At 41.9% G+C, this 27,202-nt stretch overlaps 1 protein-coding gene and 1 long non-coding RNA gene across 2 annotated transcripts in view; one reads left to right on the top strand and one right to left on the bottom strand.

The window, feature by feature from the left end:
* Positions 1 to 27,202, top strand: part of Kir3dl2 (killer cell immunoglobulin-like receptor, three domains, long cytoplasmic tail, 2) — a 96,151-nt gene that overhangs the window by 43,424 nt on the left and 25,525 nt on the right. The gene's annotated exons all lie outside the window — the stretch shown is intronic.
* Positions 10,541 to 27,202, bottom strand: part of Gm14991 — a 51,120-nt gene continuing 34,458 nt past the window's right edge. The window contains exons 3-4 of the long non-coding RNA XR_387069.2: positions 13,380 to 13,484; positions 10,541 to 10,661 (exon numbers count right to left, since the gene is read on the bottom strand). This is a non-coding gene — a long non-coding RNA (predicted gene 14991). The remainder of the gene's footprint in view (positions 10,662 to 13,379; positions 13,485 to 27,202) is intronic.

The raw sequence follows: 27,202 nt of genomic DNA, 5'->3' as shown, positions 1-27,202 counted from the left end.
CTGATGGTGTTTTGGATTTCTTCAGGATCTGTTGTTATGTCTCCCTTTTCATTTCTGATTTTGTTAATTAGGATTTTGTCCCTGTGCCCTTTAGTGAGTCTAGCTAAGGGTTTATCTATCTTGTTGATTTTCTCAAAGAACCAACTCCTCGTTTGGTTAATTCTTTGAATAGTTCTTCTTGTTTCCACTTGGTTGATTTCACCTCTGAGTTGATTATTTCCTGCCGTCTACTCCTCTTGGGTGAATTTGCTTCCTTTTTTTCTAGGGCTTTTAGATGTGTTTCAAGCTGCTAGTATGTTCTGTCTCCCGTTTCTTCTTGGAGGCACTCAGAGCTATGAGTTTCCCTCTTAGAAATGCTTTCATTGTGTCCCATAGGTTTGGGTACGTTGTGGCTTCATTTTCATTAAACTCTAAAAAGTCTTTAATTTCTTTCTTTATTCCTTCCTTGACCAAGGTATCATTGAGAAGAGTGTTATTCAGTTTCCACGTGAATGTTGGCTTTCCATTATTTATGTTGTTATTGAAGATCAGTCTTAGGCCATGGTGGTCTGATAGGATACATGGGACAATTTCAATATTTTTGTATCTATTGAGGCCTGTTTTGTGACCAATTATATGGTCAATTTTGGAGAAGGTCCCGTGAGGTGCTGAGAAGAAGGTATATCCTTTTGTTTTAGGATAAAATGTTCTGTAGATATCTGTCAGGTCCATTTGTTTCATAACTTCTGTTAGTTTCACTGTGTCCCTGTTTAGTTTCTGTTTCCACGATCTGTCCTTTGAAGAAAGTGGTGTGTTGAAGTCTCCCACTATTATTGTGTGAGGTGCAATGTATGCTTTGAGCTTTACTAAAGTGTCTCTAATGAATGTGGCTGCCCTTGCATTTGGTGCGTAGATATTCAGAATTGAGAGTTTCTCTTGGAGGATTTTACCTTTGATGAGTATGAAGTGTCCCTCCTTGTCTTTTTTGATAACTTTGGGTTGGAAGTCGATTTTATCCGATATTAAAATGGCTACTCCAGCTTGTTTCTTCAGTCCATTTGCTTGGAAAATTGTTTTCCAGCCTTTCACTCTGAGGTAGTGTCTGTCTTTTTCCCTGAGATGGGTTTCCTGTAAGCAGCAGAATGTTGGGTCCTGTTTGTGTAGCCAGTCTGTTAGTCTATGTCTTTTTATTGGGGAATTGAGTCCATTGATATTAAGAGATATTAAGGAAAAGTAATTGTTGCTTCCTTTTATTTTTGTTGTTAGAGTTGGCATTCTGTTCTTGTGGCTGTCTTCTTTTTGGTTTGTTGAATGATTACTTTCTTGGTTGTTCTAGGGCATGATTTCTGTCCTTGTATTGCTTCTTTTCTGTTATTATCCTTTGAAGGGCTGGATTTGTGGAAAGATATTGTGTGAATTTGTTTTTGTCGTGGAATACTTTGGTTTCTCCATCTATGGTAATTGAGAGTTTGGCCGGGTATAGTAGCCTGGGCTGGCATTTTTGTTCTCTTAGTGTCTGTATAACATCTGTCCAGGCTCTTCTGGCTTTCATAGTCTCTGGTGAAAAGTCTGGTGCAATTCTGATAGGCCTTCCTTTATATGTTACTTGACCTTTCTCCCTTACTGCTTTTAATATTCTATCTTTATTTAGTGTATTTGTTGTTCTGATTATTATGTGTCGGGAGGAATTTCTTTTCTGGTCCAGTCTATTTGGAGTTCTGTAGGCTTCTTGTATGATCATGGGCATCTCTTTTATGTTTGGGAAGTTTTCTTCTATTATTTTGTTGAAGATATTAGCTGGCCCTTTAAGTTGAAAATCTTTATTCTCATCCATTCCTATTATCCATAGGTTTGGTCTTCTCATTGTGTCCTGGATTACCTGGATGTTTTGAGTTAGGATCCTTTTGCATTTTGTATTTTCTTTGACTGTTGTGTCGATGTTCTCTATGGAATCTTCTGCACCTGAGATTCTCTCTTCCATTTCTTGTATTCTGTTGCTGATGCTCGCATCTATGGTTCCAGATCTTTTTCCTAGGGTTTCTATCTCCAGCGTTGCCTCGCTTTGGGTTTTCTTTATTGTGTCTACTTCCCCTTTTAGTTCTAGTATGGTTTTGTTCATTTCCATCACCTGTTTGGATGTGTTTTCCTGTTTTTCTTTAATGATTTTTACCTGTTTGGCTGTGTTTTCCTGCTTTTCTTTAAGGGCCTGTAACTCTTTAGCAGTGCTCTCCTGTAATTCTTTAAGTGACTTATGAAAGTCCTTCTTGATGTCCTCTATCATGATCATGAGAAATGTTTTAAAATCTGGGTCTAGATTTTCGGTTGTGTTGGGGTGCCCAGGACTAGGTGGGGTGGGAGTGCTGCGTTCTGATGATGGTCAGTGGTCTTGATTTCTGTTAGTAGGATTCTTACGTTTGCCTTTTGCCATCTGGTAATCTCTGAAGCTAGCTGTTTTAGTTGTCACTGTTAAGAGCTTGTTCTTCAGGTGACTCTGTTAGCCTCTATAAGCAGACCTGGAGTGTAGCACTCTCCTTAGTTTCAGTGGGCAGAGTATTCTCTGCAGGCAAGCTCTCTTCTTGCAGGGCAGGTACCCAGATATCTGGTGTTCGAACCAGACTCCTGGCAGAAGTTGTGTTCCACTCACTAGAGGTCTTAGGATCTCGTGTGGAATCCTGTGTGGGCCCTTGCGGGTGTCAGGCGACTCCGCTGGCAAGGTTGCCCGGGGCTCGAGTGGAGCGGAAGGGGTTTGTGCCCCAGATCAAGCCCGGGTAGCCTGCTTCCCTATGTACCGCAGTCTCAGGTTCCGCGCGATTGGATTGGGGCAGGCGCTATGTTCCACTCACCAGAGGTCTTAGGATCCCGTGGGGAGTCCCGTGTGGGCCCTTGCGGGTGTTGGGCAAGACTCTGCTGGCAAGGTAGCCCGGGGCTCGAGTGGAGTTGAAGGGGCTTGTGCCCCAGATCAGGCCCGGGTAGCCTGCTTCCCTATGTACCGCAGTCTCAGGTTCCGCGCGATTGGATTGGGGCAGGCACTGTGATCCACTCACCAGAGGTCTTAGGGTCCCGTGGGGAGTCCCGTGTGGACCCTTGCGGGTGTTGGGCAAGACTCTGCTGGCAAGGTAGCCCGGGGCTCGAGTCTCGAGTCGAGCGGAAGGGACTTGTGCCCCAGATCAGGCCCGGGTAGCCTGCTTCCCTATGTACCGCAGTCTCGAGTTCCGCGCGATTGGATTGGGGCAGGCACTGTGGTCCACTCACCAGAGGTCTTAGGGTCCCGTGGGGAGTCCCGTGTGGACCCTTGCGTGTGTTGGGCAAGACTCTGCTGGCAAGGTAGCCCGGGGCTCGAGTCTCGAGTCGAACGGAAGGGACTTGTGCCCCAGATCAGGCCCGGGTAGCCTGCTTCCCTATGTACCGCAGTCTCAGGTTCCGCGCGATTGGATTGGGGCAGGCGCTGTGTTCCACTCACCAGAGGTCTTAGGATCCCGTGGGGAGTCCCGTGTGGGCCCTTGCGGGTGTTGGGCAAGACTCTGCTGGCAAGGTAGCCAATAGTAGAAGTTTTAATTGGGGTTCCTCGCACAGATTTTTGGGAGCCCCCATTGCACTGGCTTACTAGCCTGTTCCAGAGATGCTCCCCTGATCCCAGTAGTCTCACAGTCCCATCTCTCTCCAAGCTTCCTAACCAGATCCCTCCTGTTCCCATCCATAACGCCTACTGGAACTGATCCCCTGTCTGTCTTCAGTGTCTATTCTATACATCCTTCACAGTGCATCTCATGCACTCCTCTGTAACCTCTCCTTTCTGTGTAACTTTCTGGGTCTGTGGGTTGTAGCACGTTTACCCTTTGCCTTAAAGCTGATTTCTACGTGTAAGTACATACCATTTTTCTTCTTGGCTCTGATTTATCTCCCACATGATGCTCTTCCCTTCCCTTCCCTCCCCTTACCCTCCCCCTCCCCCTCCCCCCTCGCCCTCGCCTTCGCCTTGCCTTCTTTTTTTCTCTTTTTAAAAATTGGATATTTTATTTATTTACATTTCAAATGTTATCTCCCTTCCTAGTTTTCCCTCTGCAAACCCCGCCATTCAATTCCCTGCTTACCCTGCATCTATGAGGGTGTTCCCTCACCCACCTACCCACTTCCACCTACCGCCCTAGTATTCCTCTACACTGCAGCATCAAGCCTTCACTGGACCAAGGTCTCCCCTCCCATTGAAGGCCCCTTCAGCTCCTTCACTCCTTCCCCTAACTCCTCCATTGGGGTACTTGTGCTCAGTCTGATGGTCGGTTGAAAGCATCCACATCTTTAATTCCATCCATTTGCCTTCAACTTTCACGATGCCATTCTTTTTAAGAGCTGAGAAATACTCAGTTGTAAAAAAAAATATTTTTTTCTTAATCCATTCTGCAGTTAAGTGACATCTAGATTGTTTCCAGCTTCTGGCAATTATGAACAAAGCTGTTATGAACACAGTTGAGCAAGTGCCCTTGTGATACAGTGGAGCAACCTTTGTGTTTAGGCCCTAGAGTGGGATATCTGGGTCTTAAGGTAGATTGATTCCCACCTTTATGAAACACTGCTAAATAGACTTCCAAAGCAGCTGTGCAAGTTTGCACTCCTACCAGCAGCCAAAGTGTTCTCCTTGCCCCACATCCTCACTAGTATGAGTTGTAGTTTATAGTTTTTAATCTTAGTCACTTTGAAGGGTACAAAATGGAATCGCTGAATCATTTTGTTTTATATTTCTCTGTTGGCGAAGGATATTGAATATTTTCATGATCGCTGACCACCCTTTTCATTTTTGTTGAGAATTCTCTATTTCAATCCATGCACTATTTAATTATTTATTTATTCACTTAAATTCTGATGGCTGCCTTCCCAGTTCACCCTTACAGAGTTCTTCCCCCTTCCCTTTACTTCTGAGCAGGTTGTCGCCCCACCCCCCATCTATCTCCCCATCACCTCTTTTCAGAACTTAGTGCATCATCTCCCACTGAGGACAGACAAGGCAGCCCACTGCTACACATGTGACAGGGACTGCAGACCAGCCTATGCATGCTTTCTGATTGGTGGCTCAATCTTTTGGAGCTCCCAAGGGTCAAGGTTAATTGTCATTGTAGGTCTGCCTATGGGACTGCCATCTGCTTCAATTCCTTCAATCCTTCCCCTAACTCATTCATTCACACAGGTCCCAGACCTCCGGCCAATGTCGGCTGTGAGTATCTGCATCTGTTTCAATCAGTTGCCATTAAAGCCTCTAAGAGAACAGCCATGCTAGATTCCCATCTGCAAGCACAACATAACATCAGTAATAATGTCAGGGAGTGGTGCCCGCTCACAGGATGGATTCCAAGTTGGACTAGTAACTGGTTGGCCGATCCTTCAGTCTCTTCTCAGTTTTTGTTCCTGCACTTCCTTCCAATAGGAGCAATTTGGGGTTGAAAGTTTTGTAGGTGGGTTGATGTCCTCACCCATCCACTGGGATCCCTGTCTGACTCCTAGAGGTGGTCTCTTCAGATTCCCTATCCCCACCACTGTTGGATAGTGTGGCTAAGATCACCCATATTGAGTCCTGGGACCCTTCCTCATCCCAGGTCTCTGGGTATTTCTAGAGGTTTGTACCCACCCACACCCCCAGCAATGGCATATTTCCATTCATTCTTCTGACCCTCAGGGTCTCTTTCCTGTCTCTCTCCCCATACCTGACCTTAACCTAATTCCTCTCCCTCTCTCCAGTTCCACCAGGTTCTTCCCTCCCTTGACCCTTCATTGTTATTAACGCATTCTCACGCCCGGCCAGGAAGAACACAGCAAACCAGAATCTTCTGCGGCAAAACTTTATTGCTTACATCTTCAGGAGCAAGAGTGTAAGAAGCAAGAGAGAGAGAAAACGAAACCCCGTCCCTATTAAGGAGAATTATCCTTCGCCTAGGACGTGTCACTCCCTGATTGGCTGCAGCCCATCGGCCGAGTTGACGTCACGGGGAAGGCAGAGCACATGGAGTGGAGAACCACCCTCGGCACATGCGCAGATTATTTGTTTACCACTTAGAACACAGCTGTCAGCGCCATCTTGTAACGGCGAATGTGGGCGCGGCTCCCAACATCTCCCCCTTTCCTTTTAATAAGAGCAAATAGGCCACCCATATTAATGAGAGTGGAGATAGAGGTCAAATCCCCAGTGTGTAGGTAAAGGAGCCATGTACAGGATTAGCTCTTAGGCTCACAGGCTTTTACCCAGAGCAACCCTGACCTGCTCCCGTGTCGTTTTGCCTGGAGAGAAGGACACTTGGACACTCAACCTTCTTGAAAGATGACATGTCTCCCTAGAATAGGCTCATATATGCTGCAGAGCCTTTCTACTGCAGTGCTTAGCCGTGCAACTCTCTCGGGCTGCTGAAGCACACTCACTCTATCCCGTGCAATGAGACTAGCCTCATGGGATATAAGAGCTGAGTGGCCAGCGACCTATTGCCTAAGCATAGATATATCAGGGGAAGCTCCATGTTCTAGTCCTGCAAGCGCCTGGGCAATAACCACCTTGTCTCTCCTAGTTTGGGCCTTAAGCTTACAGACCAATCAAAGAAGCAACACTAATCCACAGCAAAGTGTATCTCCAAATAATATCAATCCCACCCATTCTTTAAAGAAGGAAAATGCTGAGGAGATCCAATTGGGTAATCCTTTGGTCAGGGACAGGTCCAAGCGCGTGGAGTTGACCTGAAGTCTCAATTCCCGAAGGATCTGTTCAAATTCAGCCATCCAATTCTGTAACATATACTGAAAAAGACTTTTTGACAAATTAGCTGTCCTAGTAAATTTAACATACTGAATGGAAATAACACACAATCCCGGAAACTTTTGTTCACATCCCAGCTGAGTTATTTGTCATAATACATCTAGTTGTATCTGGACAAGATCTATGAGTTGATTAACCAGCATGAGACCTCCCTGTATCTTGACATTAGCTGAGGCCTGTTTATCTATGACTGTAGTCACTGAGGCTGACAAAGTGTTAATGGTGTCAGTCGTCTGGACCTGTCCAGACAGAGCCAAGGCTGTCTGAATCAAGGCTAAACCCAGTTCCTAGTTAGTGGTAAAAAAGCAGGAGAATACTTGAGCATTATACATCACCGTCATTGGGAGTGGAAATGTCGACATTCTCCCCCAACGCTGCTCTCTCTTTATTATTGATGCCCTGGACATCACCAAGACGAGGGACATCAGTATTCCCTTGGTCAGTCTGGATTTTTCGGGTGAGTCTTTCTGGTATCCAAAATGGGTTGTCTTCATTCTGTGGGAAAACACAGATAGCTCCCCTGGATCTTATCAAAATAGGATCCGGGCCATACCATTTATTATCAAGGACATTTTTCCATTTAACCATCTCATTGGGCCTATCTGGCTCTGTACAATGACGTTCAGCCGCAGTATGGCCATGAACATCAATATTTAAAAAATTGAGTGTAAAGAGTGCCAAAGACACAGACACTCTTGGTGCTCGGGGTAAAATCTCTTCAATTCCCCTCTTCTGTTTTATAAGATAGGTTTTGAGGGTGCGATGCGCACGCTCAACAATACCCTGTCCTTGAGGGTTGTATGGAAGTCCAGTCAGGTGGGTCACGTCCATCTGACGGCAGAACTGTTGGAATTTTTGAGATGTGTAAGCTGGTCCATTATCAGTCTTAAGGAGTCTGGGTTTCCCCCAAGCACTCCATGCCTCAAGGCAATGTTGAATCACATGTGAGGCTTTTTCTCCGGTTAACGGAGAAGCAAACATGATGCCAGAACATGTGTCAATGGACACATGGAGATATTGAAGTTTTCCAAAGGAAGAAACATGTGTAACATCCATTTGCCAGACCTGTAGAGGTCGAATACCGCGTGGGTTAATTCCCACATGAGGAACTGGCAAGAACTCACAGCAGCTTTGACATTGAGTAACAATGTCACGGGCTTCTTTTCTTGTCAAGGAGAAACGACTGCGTAATGTTTCAGCCGTCACATGAAAATTGTTATGAAAATTTCTTGCAGCCTCTACCGGGGATGATAGGGCAGCAGCCACCACTTTAGTGGCCTTATCTGCCAAATCGTTTCCCAGAGCCATGGGGCCAGGTAGGCCTGAATGGGCTCTAACATGAGTAATATAAACAGGAAATCTTCTAGATAACAAAACTAATTGTATTTGCTGAAAAATATTGGCAACTCTACTGGAAGGCTTAATCACTCCAGCCACTTCTAAAAGATTTACTGCATTAACCACATAACAGGAATCTGACACAATATTAAGGGGTTCTAAAAAGGTTTTTAAAACTTCTAAAACCACTAAACATTCTACCACTTGAGGTGAAATTTCATTATACTGTTTGGATACCACTTTACCATTAGCCACATAGGCACCTATGCCAGTTTTTGATCCATCAGTATATACCACAATCCCATTTTTAAGTGGGTTTCTTCTAAACATGTAAATATTGATTTCTCTCAAAGGAGGAAATATGCGTGACATCCATTTGTCAGACCTGTAATGGCCTGACGCCACGAGGGTTTACCCCTACGTGAGTAGACAAAATTTGACAACAATCTAAAGGCATTATTAAGTAATCAGAATCATTTTCAGTAGAACCAATCTCTCTGGCAGCTCTAGGAATACCAGAGGAAGAAAAAACAGCCATGTAGGCTTGGCAAAATTATTAGTTGAGCTATTTTGTCTCTTTGTGATATAGAAAAGACAACTTGAGGACAAGAACAGAGAACCTGAAGTTCCCCTTTACAATCCTGATCTACAACTCCAGGGTGGACAATAAGACCTTGTAGGCTGCAAGAGCCTGCCTCTGTCATTATTGTCCAGTGGCTTCACCTGCTCGGGAGAGCGCCTTCCAGGCCCTAATAGCCTTTTCATCTGATTCAGAACTATTAAGAACTGGCTCCTCTAATTGATCTTTTTTCTTTTCTTTTTCCTTCTCCTTCCTTCTAATCTCTCCCCAGGTATTCTTACCTGACCTAAACTTTTCCTCGGGTTCAAGACCCTTGGAAAGGCCTGTATACTTATTTTGTGTACCATATTTTCTCTTTGCTCCTACTCTCTCTCCCCGCTTTACTTCTGATAGATTGTCCTGAATTTCATCTAGAATCCGCCCTGCCTTAACCACTTGATAACATGTGAAAAGGAACAAAAGGGCTTCTAACACTAGAGAAAGTTCAAGGCCAAACATACCTTATAAAGCTATTTTCCACTTTACTTCTGATAGACTGTCTTGAATTTCCTTAGAAAGTTCAAGGCCAGGCTTACCTCGTAAAGCTATACTCACTGGTACTCTCGTTCCCCAGCTGAAAAGTTCTGAATTCATGCAGTTGAATCCTTCTTAACAGTCTGCTTTACGGGAACCTTTATTACCGCGACCCGCAGTTCTGGTTCTGGAATGAGGGATCTTCCTTGCGCCGGTCCCGAGTTTTCTTGTATTTTTTCGTCCCGGATTTTTTCTCGTCCCGGATTTCAGCACCAATTCTTAATCGCGTTCTCACGCCCGGCCAGGAAGAACACAGCAAACCAGAATCTTCTGCGGCAAAACTTTATTGCTTACATCTTCAGGAGCAAGAGTGTAAGAAGCAAGAGAGAGAGAAAACGAAACCCCGTCCCTATTAAGGAGAATTATCCTTCGCCTAGGACGTGTCACTCCCTGATTGGCTGCAGCCCATCGGCCGAGTTGACGTCACGGGGAAGGCAGAGCACATGGAGTGGAGAACCACCCTCGGCACATGCGCAGATTATTTGTTTACCACTTAGAACACAGCTGTCAGCGCCATCTTGTAACGGCGAATGTGGGCGCGGCTCCCAACACTTCATGATTATTTTGCTCCCCTTTCTAAGTATGAATGAAGCTACCTCACTTGGGCCTTCCTTCCTCTTAGGTTCTGAGGTGTACACCATGGGCACCCACAATACTGACTGGGCTTGGTGTCTGTATATGGGATGGATCCCCAGTTGGGACAGTCTCTGAATTGCCTCTCCTTCAGTTTCTGCTCCACACTGTGTCCCCGTATTTTCTTTAGACAGAAGCCATTCTGGTTAAAAGTTTGGAAATGGGTGGCCCCATTTCCCAACTGGGGGCCTTGCCTAACCTCTGAATGCGGTCTCTACAGGTTCTCTCTCATCTTTGTTGAGTATTTCAGCTAATGCCATCCCTGTTGGATCTTGGGAGGGTCTTGCTTTTCTGGCATCTAGGACTTTCCAGTGGCTACCCCCAGTTCCCCACACCTCATTGCTACACACCTGTTCAATTCCCTGAACCTCTGTACATCTCCCCCATATCCTCACATACCTGATCCTGCCACCTTCCCCCCCCCCTCCGCCTGCTCCTCCTCCTAAATCCCTCCCACCCTCAACCTCCCATGAGTATTTTGTTTCCTCTTCTAAGAAGGACTGAAGCATCCACCCTTTGGTCTTCCTTCTTCCTGAGCTTCATACAGTCTGTGAATGGTATCTTGAGTATTCCGAGCTTCTGGGCTTCATGTAGAACTATATGCAATTTTCTGAGGAACTGCCAAATTGATTTCTAGAGTACTGGTACAAGTTTGAAATTCTACAAGCAATGGAGGCATGATCCCCTTTATTGACATCATTGCCAGTGAAAGAAAATAAGATTTTGTATCTTGTGATTCATGTTGTCTATGAGCCTGCGGCCTGGGGCCTAGAACAAAGCAGAACAGACAGGGCTTTTGTTAAGACATTCCTAAGAACAGCTTGATTGTACAAGCAGGGCTATCTTGTCTAGGTCAACACTACCCGGCCGGAACCTCCCCACTGTCTACTGCCCCTCGATGCCTGGTAAAGTCATACATCAACTGGTTGCTATGTGAACAAAGATAAACCCCCAGCCCACAGGAACAAAGTCCTGATGCCCTTTTTCTAACATGTAATCTTTCTGTTAATGTTTGAATAAGCCAAGTGTGTCGCTATGCTGAATTCCACACCCCTAAGCCCCTTACCCCATAAAACCCCGTAGCTTTCTAGCCTCGTGGCCGACATCCTTTATCTCCTGTGTGGGATGCATGTAGGTCCTGAGCTCCGTCATTAAATGTCCTTATGTAATTACATCAAGAGATGGTCCTTCGTGATTTTTTTGGGTGCATACTGAATCGAGAATTGGGTGGGGGGTTCCCCACTAGGTCTAACATCAGCATCTGCCATCTTTTGAGTTTTTTAGCTCAGTCATACGATGAAACGATAGGAATACTCCACTGAGAGTATCTCTGACCTGCACAGATTGACCCCAAACTTATCCACCAAGAGTCTGTCCTGACCCATTTCTATGTCTGCCTAAACTTATAGATATTCCAGGGTGATAGCCAAGGAAAAGGATGAGTGTTTAGGAAGCTCCATATCTACATTTTGTTACCTGATAATCACTCTCAAGCTCAATTTTGTTCAAGTTTTTGTATGAAATGTACTGATATCTCTTTCATTTTTCTTTCATCTCTGTAGCCTGTTGCAAGTATTCTTCCCTCGTGCTTTACCATAACCCCCTTCTTAAACTGATAGTTTCTTTTTGTTTGATTATTATTATCATCATTGTTGTGTGTGGGTTTAAATATATTTTAGTGAGTCCATTCTTCATAGAGCTAATATATTCATATATATATATATATATATATATATATATATATATATATATATCCCAGAAGTTCTTCCCTGTAGCTCTCTACTATACTTTCTCTCCATCACTTGAAGGATTTCTCACACATAGCTTTAAAATTTTGTTAGTCACAAGAAACGAGGTATACATAAGAGTTTCTTAGCTGTGGCAGGATAGTATAAGTGGCCACCCTGGGATGACCATACACAAGAACAGTACAGAAAGAGCCATGGTATCTATAGGTCTCAGCCTGGATTACAGGACCAAGAAGGAAATTGGCCTCAAATGTACCTTTGTGGCTCTGTACCTCAATCAGTTCTTGTAGCTGAGTCTCATCTTTCCTGGACAGATGGAACATATCAATCTGATAGTCACTGAAGCAGGGCAAGACCATGTTCTATCCTGACATCACTACAGGGCCCATCAGGTCTGACAGAGGATGTTTCTTGTATAAACTTGGAAAATGAGGATTGAAATTTAGATAGAAGGCTAGTTCCTTACCCGTGCTCATTCACTCCTCACTATCACTCTCTCTGCTTACATTTTTGTCATCTATATCTTCCCATTTCTTTCTTCATTTACCCATCCTCTATCTCTCTCTTCTCTCTGTACCATGTCCTTATAAGTTATCATACTGTGTCCCTTACATCACTTTTTTATTCTAACATTTTACTCCACTACTTGTTTTTTGAAATTCATTTAATTTACTGTTACGTCTTATCTTTTTTACATGTCTATTTATTAATCTCTCTTTTTAGACCACAGAATATTCTATGAATGTGGGAGGGGCGTGCTAACCTTGAACAAGAGCCATGATGATCTTCTCTCCCTTGTTCCTCTTAGTGTATGAACTTCTCCACTGTGTTCTAGCACTGGATTCCCCAGCTCTGTTTTGAAATATCTAACATCTATCATTATTTCTTCATCTCCACTTTGAGTTCTTCCACTCAGCTTTCTCACTTTTTGTAGTTTTTTCATCCCACACATGCCATATTATAATTTTCTCAGCCCTTTCCATCTCTGAATCTATCTCTTAGTTCCCCTTGACTGAGTAACATATGCATAAATATTTCCATTTTTCTGCTTTATTATTTTCTGGTTATTACTGGAAGACTCTGTGGGTTTTTTCTTTTTTTCTTTTTACTTTGCCATCATAGTGTGTTTGAATAATTTTTTCATGGATTTTAACCGTCGGCAGATGTATAGAGCAGACAGTTATTGCTGCTGTGTGCAATTATTCAGGGTCATAGTATTCTGTGTTGAGTAATGGGTCATTTACAAGAAAGGAAGAACTCTCAAACTAGACAGAAAATCTATGGGCACCATCTTCTACCAAGTCCTCTTCACCAAGAATCAACCCCACTCAGCATTGAAACTCAGGTCAGGCAAACAGTATATCTATCTCTTCTCAGAAATGTCTTGCAGAAGTAGAAGTCCCCAAAAATTTGAACTGTCCTAACCCCCGAATATTAGTAGAATGATTTCACATTCTTTGATTTATGTCAAGTTTGCTGACTCACCCCTTTCTCTTTATCTCTACTCTTTATGTCTCCAGTCATCTCACTGTATCTACAATGGACTATGTGACCAATAGTCTGTTTTTGTATTTACATTTTTCATTGTTTATGTATGCAATATACTCAAGATGGCTACCTTTCTCTAAGATAACCACCTTCATCTTCCTCATGACCTCTCAGAACTTCTAGTCTATATATCTGTCTATATCTGTTCTGTGTCAGAAAGAGAATGATAATCAGGTGTACACTCTATTACCTTGATTTTGATGTCAATGGCGTCACTGTATTTGACAGCTCCTTTCGGGTTTGATGATCAGAATCATCACGTGGGCAGTCTCAGCACAGTCAGTGGTCACAGGACCTATTGAGAAGTTGGCATCAAACACCTCCCACCCCAAAAGATGTGATTCTGGAGCAATCTGAAAATAGTCCTCTATTTCCTTTCTTTAGGGAATCAAAATGAAGGCATCAAACATAATCTTTCAATGTTCCAGGGACACATTCTCTCTTAATTTACCATGGGTTTTTGTAGGGTCAAGATGAAAAGTTTCCTATAGATTATTAGGATGGAAAGACTGTGCATGTAAAACTGACTGCACTATCTGTATCCTGAATAGCTATGGTATCTCCACCCTTAGCCTATTCTTTCTGTCAGTTCCCCAGTGCCCTTGACGGTACCCACGGAAACACTGCACACACACTCTTCCATCTTTCTTTGTTCATTCCCCACTTATCTGTCTCTAGTGGCAGCACAGTATTTTCCCACTGGCTTACTGTGAGTGTCTCTTGAAACTTCTTGCCCTGTCATGTCCATGGAATTACAGAAACGTGACAAACTTCATGCCAGATTCCTCTTTATGAATTGTTTTCATGATACTTTGGACCAAGATTAATTATAGGTAGAACAAGAGAATTAGTATTGAGGATTTTTAACAGAGATAGGTCCCTAGGCTCTCTTGTCTCAATTTCTTGACCACCCCAATGGTATCACTTATGGATTCCATTGCATAGAGGGGGTTTTAAGTCAAATCAGACATTGGTTAGTTAGATTTTATACCACCATTGCTCTAGCATATCGTGAAGGCAGACCATCAATGTAGAACAAAATATGCTTGGCTTGGTTGGTTGTTTATTTTTCTCTTTTGATAGCGTGCAAATTATTTCCAATACCAAAGAGGCTATCATTTTGTCATGAAGGTTTTATGGAATACCCAGTTTACCTTCTTAATGCTCAATGAATTGTTGTTGTTATCTACAGCAGTATGGCATTGATTTTAATTTTTAAAGAACAACCTATGATCTTGGCAAATCCTGGGAATTTTAGGCATTTCTATGGCTCCCCCTTGGCTCACATCACATTTAGATGGAACCCAGTCCTGGTACTAGAAGCTTTACTTCTTGACAAGTCATGTCCTGTTATGACTCTGCGTTCCCAGTTATTTGACAAGTTCATTATATCACCTACATCTTTGTATTCATTTTAGGAAACTTTCACTGTATTAGGTTTCCATATTACCCCTTAAATAGCTTATAAGTTTAGCTTCCTCACTTATTCCATCTATTGTCCTATCTCCCCTATTGTACTCCCACTTGATCCTATTGTTAGAGCTCATCTATTTATTAATATCTATCTATTATATTTTTCTTTCCCAGTGTGATGTGTTGTACATTCTATAATGCCTTAATTTATGCAGAAACTCTTGAATCACAGATTGTAGCTCTGTTACCATTGATTAAAGAGCTAATGTCTACACACATGTAATGTATATCACATTGGTCTTTCTGATCTGTGCTACATCAATCAGGATGGGTTTTTGTCATTACATTCAAGTATTTGCAGATTTCATGAAATTCTTATTTATTTATTTATTTTTATTCATTCACATTACATCCTGCTCACTGCCCCCTCCCACCACCCCTGCCCCAATATTCTTCCTCAAATCCTTTCTCCCCTTCTTCCCTAAGCAGGTGGTGGACTTCTGGGTATTACCCCTCCCTGGCACTTTAAGTCTCTGTGAGGTTAGTTATATTCTATCCTACTGAGGCCAGACAAAGCAGCCTAGCTAAAAAATTATATCTTACATACAGGGCAACAGTTTTGGGATAGTCCTCCACTCCAGTTTTTTAGGATCCACACAAAGACCAAGCTACACCTCAGATACATATGTGTGGGGAGGCCTAGGTCCAGCCCCTTTATGCTTTTTGTCTGGTGATTCAGTGTCTGAGAGCCCCAAGGTTTGAAGTTAGTTGATTCTGTTGATCTTCCTTTGGAGTTCTTTTCCTCTTTTGGCCCACAATCCTTCCTATTATTCTTCCATAAGAGTCCCCAAGCTCCATTCAAAGTTTGGTTGTGGGTATATGTATGTGTCTCTATCAGCTGCTGGTTGGATCCTCTCAGAGGATGGCCATGTTAGACTCCTGTCTATAAGCGAAGCAGAGTATCATAAATAGTGTCAGGGAGTGGTGCTTGCCCATGTGATGGGTCTCAAGTCAGGCTAATTGTTGGTTGATCAATTCCTCAATATCTGCTCCATTACCCTGTCCTTGCATTTCCTTCACGTTAGAAGTCTGGAAAGATTAGGAATCCAAGGCCCACAACTAACCCTAGTAAAAGCAATATACAGCAAACCAGTAGCCAACATCCAACTAAATGGAGAAAAACTTGAACCAATCCCACTAAAATCATGGACTACACAAGGCTTCCCACTTTATCCCTATCTATTCAATACATACCTGAAGTTATACAGCAAAAGTAACCCAACTGGATACATGTAAATTGAAAATGGAGAAGTCAAAATATCATTATTTGCAGATGATATGATAGTTTACTTAAGTGACCCCTCCAAAAAAATATACCAACCAGAAAACTCTTAAATCTGATAACTTCAGCAAAGGGCCTGGTTATAAAATTAACTCAAACAAATCAATAGTCTTACTCTACTCAAAGGATAAACAAGATGAGAAAGAAATTAGGGAGCCAGGCAGTGGTGGCATATGCCTTTTATCCCAGCACTTGGGAGGCAGAGACAGGCAGATTTCTGAGTTTGAGGACAGTGTGGTCTACAGAGTGAGTTCCAGGACAGCCAAGGCTACACAGAGAAACCCTGTCTTGAAAAGGCAAAGAAAAAAATTTAAGAAAGGAATTAGGGAAATGACACACTTCACAATCATCACCAATAATATAAAAGACATTTCTGCTACTTTAACTAAGCAAGTGATAGATCTCTATGAAAAGAACTTCAAGTCTCTGACAAAAGAAATAAAAGAAGATCTCAGAAGATTGAAAGATCTGCCATTTTTATGGATGGGCAGGATTAATATTGTAAAAATGGCCATCCTGCCGAAAACAATCTACAGATTCAATGCAATTCCCATCAAAATTCCAACTCAATTCATCATAGAGTTAGAAAGAGCAATCTGCAAATTCATATGAAATAACAAAAGACCCAGGATAGAGAAAATTATTCTCAACAATAAAAGAACTTCTGGTGGAATCACCATTCCTGACCCCAAGTTGTACTACAGAGAAATAGTGATAAAAACGGCATGGTATTGGTACAGTGAGAGGCAGGTAGATCAATGGAATAAAATTCAAAACTCAGAAATAAACAAGCACACCTATGGTCACTCGGTCTTTGACAGAGGAGCTAAAACAATCCAGTAGAAAAAAGACAGCATTTTCTACAAATGGTGCTGATTCAACCGGTGGTCAGCATGTAGAAGAATACAAATTGACTTATTCTTAACTTCCTGTACCAAGCCCAAGCCCAAGTGTATCAAGAACCTCCACATAAAACCAGATTCATTGAATCTAGTAGAAGAGATAATGGGGAAACCCTTGAATACATAGGTGGAGCAAAGTTCCAGAACAAAACACCAATGGCTTATGATCTAAGATCAAGAATCAACAAATGGGACCTCATAGAATTGCAAAACTTCTGTAAGGCAAAGGACACTACTAAAGTATGAAATGGCAGATTGGAAAAAGATCTTTTTTTTCCCATTTTTTATTAGGTATTTAGCTCATTTACATTTCCAATGCTATACCAAAAGTCCCCCATACCCACCCACCCCCACTCCCCTAACCACCCACTCTCCCTTTTTGGCCCTGGCATTCCCCTGTACTGGGGCATATAAAGTTTGCAAGTCCAATGGGCCTCTCTTTCCAGTGATGGCTGACTAGGCCATCTTTTGATACAAATGCAGCTAGAGTCAAGAGCTCCGGGGTACTGGTTAGTTCATAATGTTGTTCCACCTATAGGGTTGCAGATCCCATTAGCTCCTTGGCTACTTTCTCTAGCTCCTCCATTGGGAGCCCTGTGATCTATCCATTAGCTGACTGTGAGCATCCACTTCTGTGTTTGCTAGGCCCCGGCATAGTCTCACAGGAGACAGCTACATCTGGGTCCTTTCAATAAAATCTTGCTAGTGTATGCAATGGTGTCAGCGTTTGGATGCTGATTATGGGGTGGATCCCTGGATATGGCAGTCTCTACATGGTCCATCCTTTCATCTCAGCTCCAAACTTTGTCTCTGTAACTCCTTCCATGGGTGTTTTGTTCCCAATTCTAAGGAGGGGCATAGTGTCCACACTTCAGTCTTCATTCTTCTTGAGTTTCATGTGTTTAGCAAATTGTATCTTATATCTTCGATATCCTAGGTTTGGGGCTAATATCCACTTATCAGTGAGTACATATTCTGTGAGTTCCTTTGTGAATGTGTTACCTCACTCAGGATGATGCCCTCCAGGTCCATCCATTTGGCTAGGAATTTCATAATTCATTCTTTTTAATAGCTGAGTAGTACTCCATTGTGTAAATGTACCACATTTTCTGTATCCATTCCTCTGTTGAGGGACATCTGGGTTCTTTCCAGCTTCTGGCTATTATAAATAAGGCTGCTATGAACATAGTGGAGCATGTGTCCTTCTTACCACTTGGGGCATCTTCTGGATATATGCCCAAGAGAGGTATTGCTGGATCCTCCGGTAGTACTATGTCCAATTTTCTGAGGAACCGCCAGACTGATTTCCAGAGTGGTTGTACAAGCCTGCAATCCCACCAACAATGGAGGAGTGTTCCTCTTTCTCCTCATCCTTGCCAGCATCTGCTGTCACCTGAATATTTGATCTTAGCCATTCTGACTGGTGTGAGGTGGAATCTCAGGGTTGTTTTGATTTGCATTTCCCTGATGATTAAGGATATTGAACATTTTTTCAGGTGCTTCTCTGCCATTCGGTATTCCTCAGGTGAGAATTCTTTGTTCAGTTCTGAGCCCCATTTTTTAATGGGGTTATCTGATTTTCTGAAGTCCACCTTCTTGAGTTCTTTATATATGTTGGATATTAGTCCCCTATCTGATTTAGGATAGGTAAAGATCTTTTCCCAATCTGTTGGTGGTCTTTTTGTCTTATTGAGGTGTCTTTTGCCTTGCAGAAACTTTGGAGTTTCATTAGGTCCCATTTGTCAATTCTCGATCTTACAGCACATGCCATTGCTGTTCTGTTCAGGAATTTTTCCCCTGTGCCCATATCTTCAAGGCTTTTCCCCACTTTCTCCTCTATAAGTTTCAGTGTCTCTGGTTTTATGTGAAGTTCCTTGATCCACTTAGATTTGACCTTAGTACAAGGAGATAAGTATGGATCGATTCGCATTCTTCTACATGATAACAACCAGTTGTGCCAGCACCATTTGTTGAAAATGCTGTCTTTCTTCCACTGGATGGTTTTAGCTCCCTTGTCGAAGATCAAGTGACCATAGGTGTGTGGGTTCATTTCTGGGTCTTCAATTCTATTCCATTGGTCTACTTGTCTGTTTCTATACCAGTACCATGCAGTTTTTATCACAATTGCTCTGTAGTAAAGCTTTAGGTCAGGCATGGTGATTCCACCAGAGGTTCTTTTATCCTTGAGAAGACTTTTTGCTATCCTAGGTTTTTTGTTATTCCTGATGAATTTGCAAATTGCTCCTTCTAATTCGTTGAAGAATTGAGTTGGAATTTTGATGGGGATTGCATTGAATCTGTAGATTGCTTTTGGTAAGATAGCCATTTTTACAATATTGATCCTGCCAATCCATGAGCATGGGAGATCTTTCCATCTTCTGAGATCTTCTTTAATTTCTTTCTTCAGAGATTTGAAGTTTTTATCATACAGATCTTTCACTTCCTTAGTTAGAGTCACGCCAAGATATTTTATATTATTTGTGACTATTGAGAAGGGTGTTGTTTCCCTAATTTCTTTCTCAGCCTGTTTATTCTGTATATAGAGAAAGGCCATTGACTTGTTTGAGTTTATTTTATATCCAGCTACTTCACCAAAGCTGTTTATCAGGTTTAGGAGTTCTCTGGTAGAATTTTTAGGGTCACTTATATATACTATCATATCATCTGCAAAGAGTGATATTTTGACTTCCTCTTTTCCAATTTGAATCCCCTTGATCTCCTTTTGTTGTCGAATTGCTCTGGCTAATACTTCAAGTACTATGTTGAAAAGGTAGGGAGAAAGTGGGCAGCCTTGTCTAGTCCCTGATTTTAGTGGGATTGCTTCCAGCTTCTCACCATTTACTTTGATGTTGGCTACTGGTTTGCTGTAGATTGCTTTTATCATGTTTAGGTATGGGCCTTGAATTCCTGATCTTTCCAACACTTTTATCATGAATGGGTGTTGGATCTTGTCAAATGCTTTTTCTGCATCTAACGAGATGATCATGTGGTTTTTGTCTTTGAGTTTGTTTATATAATGGATTACATTGATGGATTTTCGTATATTAAACCATCCCTGCATCCCTGGAATAAAACCTACTTGGTCAGGATGGATGATTGCTTTAATATGTTCTTGGATTCGGTTAGCGAGAATTTTATTGAGGATTTTTGCATCGATATTCATAAGAGAAATTGGTCTGAAATTCTCTATCTTTGTTGGGTCTTTCTGTGGTTTAGGTATCAGAGTAATAGTGGCTTTGTAAAATGAGTTAGGTAGAGTACCTTCTACTTCTATTTTGTGAAATAGTTTGTGCAGAACTGGAATTAGATCTTCTTTGAAGGTCTGATAGAACTCTGCACTAAACCCATCTGGTCCTGGGCTTTTTTTGGCTGGGAGACTAATAATAACTGCTTCTATTTCTTTAGGTGATATGGGACTGTTTAGATGGTCAACTTGATCCTGATTCAACTTTGGTACCTGGTATCTGTCCAGAAATTTGTCCATTTCGTCCAGGTTTTCCAGTTTTGTTGAGTATAGCCTATTGTAGAAGGATTTGATGGTGTTTTGGATTTCTTCAGGATCTGTTGTTATGTCTCCCTTTTCATTTCTGATTTTGTTAATTAGGATTTTGTCCCTGTGCCCTTTAGTGAGTCTAGCTAAGGGCTTATCTGTCTTGTTGATTTTCTCAAAGAACCAACTCCTCGTTTGGTTAATTCTTTGAATAGTTCTTCTTGTTTCCACTTGGTTGATTTCACCCCTGAGTTTGATTATTTCCTGCTGTCTACTCCTCTTGGGTGAATTTGCTTCCTTTTTTTCTAGAGCTTTTAGATGTGTTGTCAAGCTGCTAGTATGTGCTCTCTCCCGTTTCTTCTTGGAGACACTCAGAGCTATGAGTTTCCCTCTTTGAAATGCTTTCATTGTGTCCCATAGGTTTGGGTACGTTGTGGCTTCATTTTCATTAAACTCTAAAAAGTCTTTAATTTCTTTCTTTATTCCTTCCTTGACCAAGGTATCATTGAGAAGAGTGTTGTTCAGTTTCCACGTGAATGTTGGCTTTCCATTATTTATGTTGTTATTGAAGATCAGTCTTAGGCCATGGTGGTCTGATAGGATACATGGGACAATTTCAATATTTTTGTATCTGTTGAGGCCTGTTTTGTGACCAATTATATGGTCAATTTTGGAGAAGGTCCCGTGAGGTGCTGAGAAGAAGGTATATCCTTTTGTTTTAGGATAAAATGTTCTGTAGATATCTGTCAGGTCCATTTGTTTCATAACTTCTGTTAGTTTCACTGTGTCCCTGTTTAGTTTCTGTTTCCACGATCTGTCCATTGATGAAAGTGGTGTGTTGATTTCTTCCACTATTATTGTGTGAGGTACAACGTGTGCTTTGAGCTTTACTAAAGTGTCTTTAATGAATGTGGCTGCCCTTGCATTTGGAGCGTAGATATTCAGAATTGTGAGTTCCTCTTGGAGGATTTTACCTTTGATGAGTATGAAGTGTCCCTCCTTGTCTTTTTTGATAACTTTGGGTTGGAAGTCGATTTTATCCGATATTAAAATGTCTACTCCGGCTTGTTTCTTCAGACCACTTGCTTGGAAAATTGTTTTCCAGCCTTTCACTCTGAGGTAGTGTCTGTCTTTTTCCCTGAGATGGGTTTCCTGTAAGCAGCAGAATGTTGGGTCTTGTTTGTGTAGCCAGTTTGTTAGTCTATGTCTTTTTATTGGGGAGTTGAGACCATTGATATTAAGAGATATTAAGGAAAAGTAATTGTTGCTTCCTGTTATTTTTGTTGTTAAAGTTGGCATTCTGTTCTTGTGGCTGTCTTCTTTTAGTTTTGTTGAGGGATTATCTTCTTGTTTTTTCTAGGGCGTGGTTCCCGTCTTTGTATTGGTTTTTTTCTGTTATTATCCTTTGAAGGGCTGGATTCGTGAAGAGATAATGGGTGAATTTAGTTTTGTCGTGGAATACTTTGGTTTCTCCATCTATGGTAATTGAGAGTTTGGCTGGGTATAGTAGTCTGGGCTGGAATTTGTGTTCTCTTAGTGTCTGTATAACATCTGTCCAGGCTCTTCTGGCTTTCATAGTCTCTGGTGAAAAATCTGGTGTAATTCTGATAGGCTTGCCTTTATATGTTACTTGACCTTTTTCCTTTACTGCTTTTAGTATTCTATCTTTATTTAGTGCATTTGATGTTCTGATTATTATGTGTCGGGAGGAATTTCTTTTCTGGTCCAGTCTATTTGGAGTTCTGTAGGCTTCTTGTATGTTCATGGGCATCTCTTTCTTTAGATTTGGGAAGTTTTCTTCAATAATTTTGTTGAAGATGTTTGCTGGTCCTTTGAGTTGAAAATCTTCATTCTCATCTATTCCTATTATGCTTAGGTTTGGTCTTCTCATTGTGTCCTGGATTTCCTGGATGCTTTGAGTTAGGATCTTTTTGCATTTTCCATTTTCTTTGATTGTTGTGCCGATGTTCTCTATGGAATCTTCTGCACCTGAAATTCTCTCTTCCATCTCTTGTATTCTGTTGCTGATACTGGCATCTATGGTTCCAGATTTCTTTCCTAGGGTTTCTATCTCCAGCGTTGCCTCACTTTGGGTTTTCTTTATTGTGTCTACTTTTCTTTTTAGGTCGAGTATCGTTTTGTTCATTTCTATCACCTGTTTGGATGTGTTTTCCTGTTTTTCTATAAGGACTTCTACCTGTTTGGTTGTGTTTTCCTGTTTTTCTTTAAGGACTTGTAACTCTTTAGCAGTGTTCTCCTGTGTTTCTTTAAGTGAGTTATTAAATTCCTTCTTTATGTCCTCTACCATCATCATGAGAAATACTTTTAAATCCAGGTCTACCTTTTCAGGTGTGTTAGGATGCCCTGGACTGGGCAAAGTGGGAGTGCTGGGTTCTGATGATGGTGAGTGGTCTTGGTTCCTGTTAGTAGGATTCTTACGTTTACCTTTCGCCATCTGGCAATCTCTGGAGTTAGTTGTTATAGTTGTCTTTGTTTAGAGATTGTTCCTCTGTTGATTTTGTTACCCTCTACTAGCAGACGTGGGAGACTAGCTCTCTCCTCTGAGTTTCGGTGGTCAGAGCAGTCTCTGCAGGCAAGCTCTCCTCTTTCAGGGAAGGTGCACAGTTATCTGGTATTTGGACCTCCTCCTGGCTGAAGATGAAGGCCCAAAACAGGATCTTTCCCAGAAGCTGTGTTGCTTTGGCCAGGAAGGTGGCCGGTTGTCTGGAGCCGAAGATGGCGCCGCCTCAGAAGCTCTCTGGCTCTTGCTTGTCCCAGAAACGGCTGGCCTCTGTATTCCACACCGTCACCCGTGTGCAGCCTGCCCTCCGCAGCCTGCCCTCCGCGGAGTCCCAGAGCCAAGGAGGCTCCCGCTGGGGCCTGAGGCACAAACCTCTCAGGCTGGCGGATCCCTGTGCACTCACCAGGAAGGTGGCCGGTTGTCTCGGAAAAAGATCTTTACCAATCCCATATCCTATAGAGGCATAATATCCATCATATACACAGAACTCAAGAAGTTAGACTCGAGAGAACCAAATAAATCTATCTTTTTTGTTGCTATTTCCTGACTGTAGTTTTGATACTGTCACAAATTATCAGGTGATTCTCTGTCATGCAGGATGTTTGACATGTGACCCATGTGAAAGTGTTATGCTTCCCTCAGAGGGGTAGTGACCAACAAGGTGAGAGCCATTGCTCTGAAAACCACATGATCAAAGCTCACAGGGACTCACATAGACAGGAGGGAGGCATGCACAGAGCCAGCAGGTGTTCCTGTGTCATGTGTGTGTGTGTGAGCAGGTGTGTGTAACCATGTGTGTACGTGTGTATGTGTATGTGTGTCTGTATCTGTGTCTGTGTCTGTGTGCATGTGCATGGTGTGGTGTGCATGTAACTGTGTGTGCATGTGTGTGTACAAGTGTGTTCGTGTCCATGTATGTGTGTGTGATCTGGTAGCATTTGCTTTCTCTTTCTGTATTTTATTTTGTCATTATTTAATAATATCCCTTAGAAGCCTGCTTTTTTTTTTTTTTTTTTTTTTTTTTAGAGACAGACAGAGAGGGAGCAGATTCACGTGGGGAGGAACTATGAGTCATAAGGCAAAGGGAAGCCATAATCTGGATATATTCTATGAGAAAAAAACCTATGGTAACAAAAAATAAAATGATAATAAAAAATACAAAAGGTATTTTCACAGGGAGATCTGCAAACCTCTTCTTTCAGCAACCATGGAGCTACGGGAGTATTATTTGTTTTCGAAGTAATTTGTTTATATGTTACTAATGGGTATACTATGAGAGAGGGTTTGTAGGGGTCGGGTGCTCGCCACAACTTAGGTGTGTTGGTGAGTGGACCATTTTTTGCAGTCAGTATTTATCCTCCAGCTTTAAGTCAGTTGCTGTGATGGACCTTCAATTACAAGACTCACTCACAGGGCAAGGTTCTCGGTCACTAAGCCATCTCCTCAGTAGCAAGTAATTATTTTAAAACTAAACAATGGGGGAGCCATCTTGTATCCGGGTCCCGGCCGAAAGAAGTCTGCACAGGTGAGAGTGTGCACTACAGAAGTTAACAGCTTCTGAGACAGGCGAGAGCCACAGAGCTTCTGAGGCAGCCTCCTTTTCGGGCTCCTGACATTCGGGCACCTTCCCAGCCAGATAGGTGTCCGCCCAGCACTGGAGGGCTTTGCCTCAGCATTGGCGGGAGACATCTTGGTTAAGAGACTCTGCCGAAAGTAGTCTGCACAGGTGAGAAAATGAAGCCACAACATACCCAAACTTATGGGACACAATGAAAGCATTTCTAAGAGGAAAACTCATAGGTCTGAGTGCCTCCAAAAAGAAACTAGAGAGAGTACACATTAGCAGCTTGACAACACACCTAAAAGCTCTAGAACAAAAGGAAGGAAATTCACCCAAGAGGAGTAGACGGCAGGAAATAATCAAACTCAGGGGCGAAATCAACCAAGTGGAAACAAGTAGAACTATTCAAAGAATCAACCAAACGAGGAGCTGGTTCTTTGAGAAAATCAAAAAGATTGATAAACCCTTAGCCAGACTCACTAGAGGGCACAGGGAAAGCATCCTAATTAACAAAATCAAAAATGAAAAGGGAGACATAACAACAGATCCTGAAGAAATCCAAAACACCATCAGTTCCTTGTACCAAAGGCTATACTCAACAAAACTGGAGAACCTGGATGAAATGGACAAGTTTCTAGACAGATACCAGGTACTAAAGTTAAATCAAGATCAGGTTAATTATCTATACAGTCCTATATCTCCTAAAGAAATAGAAGCAGTCATTAATAGTCTCCCAACCAAAAATGCCCAGGACCAGATGGGTTTAGTGCAGAGTTCTATCAGACCTTCAAGGAAGATATAATGCCAGTTCTTCAAAAACTATTCCATAAAATAGAAACAGAAGGTATACTACCCAACTCATTCCATGAAGCCACAATTACTCTGATAACTAAATCACAAAAAGACCCAACAAAGATAGAGAACTTCAGACCAATTTCCCTTATGAATATCGATGCAAAATCCTCAATAAAGTTCTTGCTAACTGAATCCAAGAACACATCAAAACAATCACCCATGCTGACCAAGTAGGTTTTATTCCAGGGATGCAGGGATGGTTTAATATACGAAAATCCATCAACATAATCCAGTATATAAATAAACTCAAAGACAAAAACCACATGATCATCTCGTTAGATGTGGAGAAAGCATTTGACAAAATCCAACACCCATTCATGATAAAAGTCTTGGAAAGATCAGGAATTCAAGGCCCATACCTAACCATGATAAAAGCAATCTACAGCAAACCAGTAGCCAACATCAAAGTAAATGGTGAGAAGCTGGAAGCAACCCCACTAAAATCAGGGACTAGACAAGGCTACCCACTTTCTCCATACCTATTCAACATTGTACTTGAAGTCCTAGCCAGAGCAATTAGACAACAAAAGGAGATCAAGGGGATACAAATTGGAAAGGAAGAAGTCAAAATATCACTTTTTGCAGATGATATGATAGTATATATAAGTGATCCTAAAAATTCCACCAGAGATCTCCTAAGCGTGATAAACAGCTTCAATGAAGTAGCTGGATATAAAATTAACTCAAACAATTCAATGGCCTTTCTCTACACAAAGGATAAACAGGTTGAGAAAGAAATTAGGGAAACAACACACTTCTCAATAATCACAAACAATATAAAATACCTTGGCATGACTCTAACTAAGGAAGTGAAAGATCTGTATGATAAGAACTTCAAGTCTCTGAAGAAAGAAATTAAGGATGATCTCAGAAAATGGAAAGATCTCCCATGCTCATGTATTGACAGAATCAATATAGTAAAAATGGCTATCTTGCCAAAAGCAATCTACAGATTCAATGCAATCCCCATCAAAATTCCAACTCAATTCTTCAAAGAATTAGAAAGGGCAATCGACAGATTCATCTGTAATAGCAAAAAACCTAGGATAGCAAAAACTCTTCTCAAGGATCAAAGAACCTCTGGTGGAATCACCATGCCTGACCTAAAGCTGTACTACAGAGAAATTGTGATAAAAACTGCATGGTACTGGTATAGAGACAGACAAGTAGACCAATGGAATATAATTGAATACCCAGAGATGAACCCACACACCTATGGTCACTTGATCTTTGACAAGGGAGCTAAAACCATCCAGTGGAAAAAAGGCAGCATTTTTAACAAATGGTGCTGGCACTACTGGCAGTTATCATGTAGAAGAATGAGAATTGATCCATTCCTATATCCTTGTACTAAGGTCAAATCTAAGTGGATTAAGGAACTCCACATAAAACCAGAGACACTGAAACTTATAGAGGAGAAAGTAGGGAAAAGCCTCGAAGATATGGGTACAGGGGAAAAAATCCTGAATAGAACAGCAATGGCTTGTGCTGTAAGATCGAGAATTGACAAATGGGACCACGTAAAGTTGCAAAGCTTCTGCAAGTCAAAAGACACCGTCAATAATACAAAAAGACCACCAACAGATTGGGAAAGGATCTTTACCTATCCTAAATCAGATAGGGGAATAATATACAATATATTTAAAGAATTCAAGAAGGTGGACTCCAGAAATTCAAATAACCCCATTAAAAAATGGGGCTCAGAGCTAAACAAAGAATTCTCACCTGAGGAATACTGAATGGCTGAGAAGCACCTGAAAAAATGTTCAACATCCTTAATCATCAGGGAAATGCAAATCAAAACAACCCTGAGATTCCACCTCACACCAGTCAGAATGGCTAAGATCAAAAATTCAGGTGACAGCAGATGCTGGCGAGGATATGGAGAAAGAGGAACACTCCTCGATTGTTGGTGGGATTGCAAGCTTG

This window comes from Mus musculus, chromosome X (assembly GCF_000001635.26).
Source record: "Mus musculus strain C57BL/6J chromosome X, GRCm38.p6 C57BL/6J".
NCBI lineage: Eukaryota > Metazoa > Chordata > Mammalia > Rodentia > Muridae > Mus > Mus musculus.
This window is presented reverse-complemented; position numbering and strand designations above follow the sequence as displayed.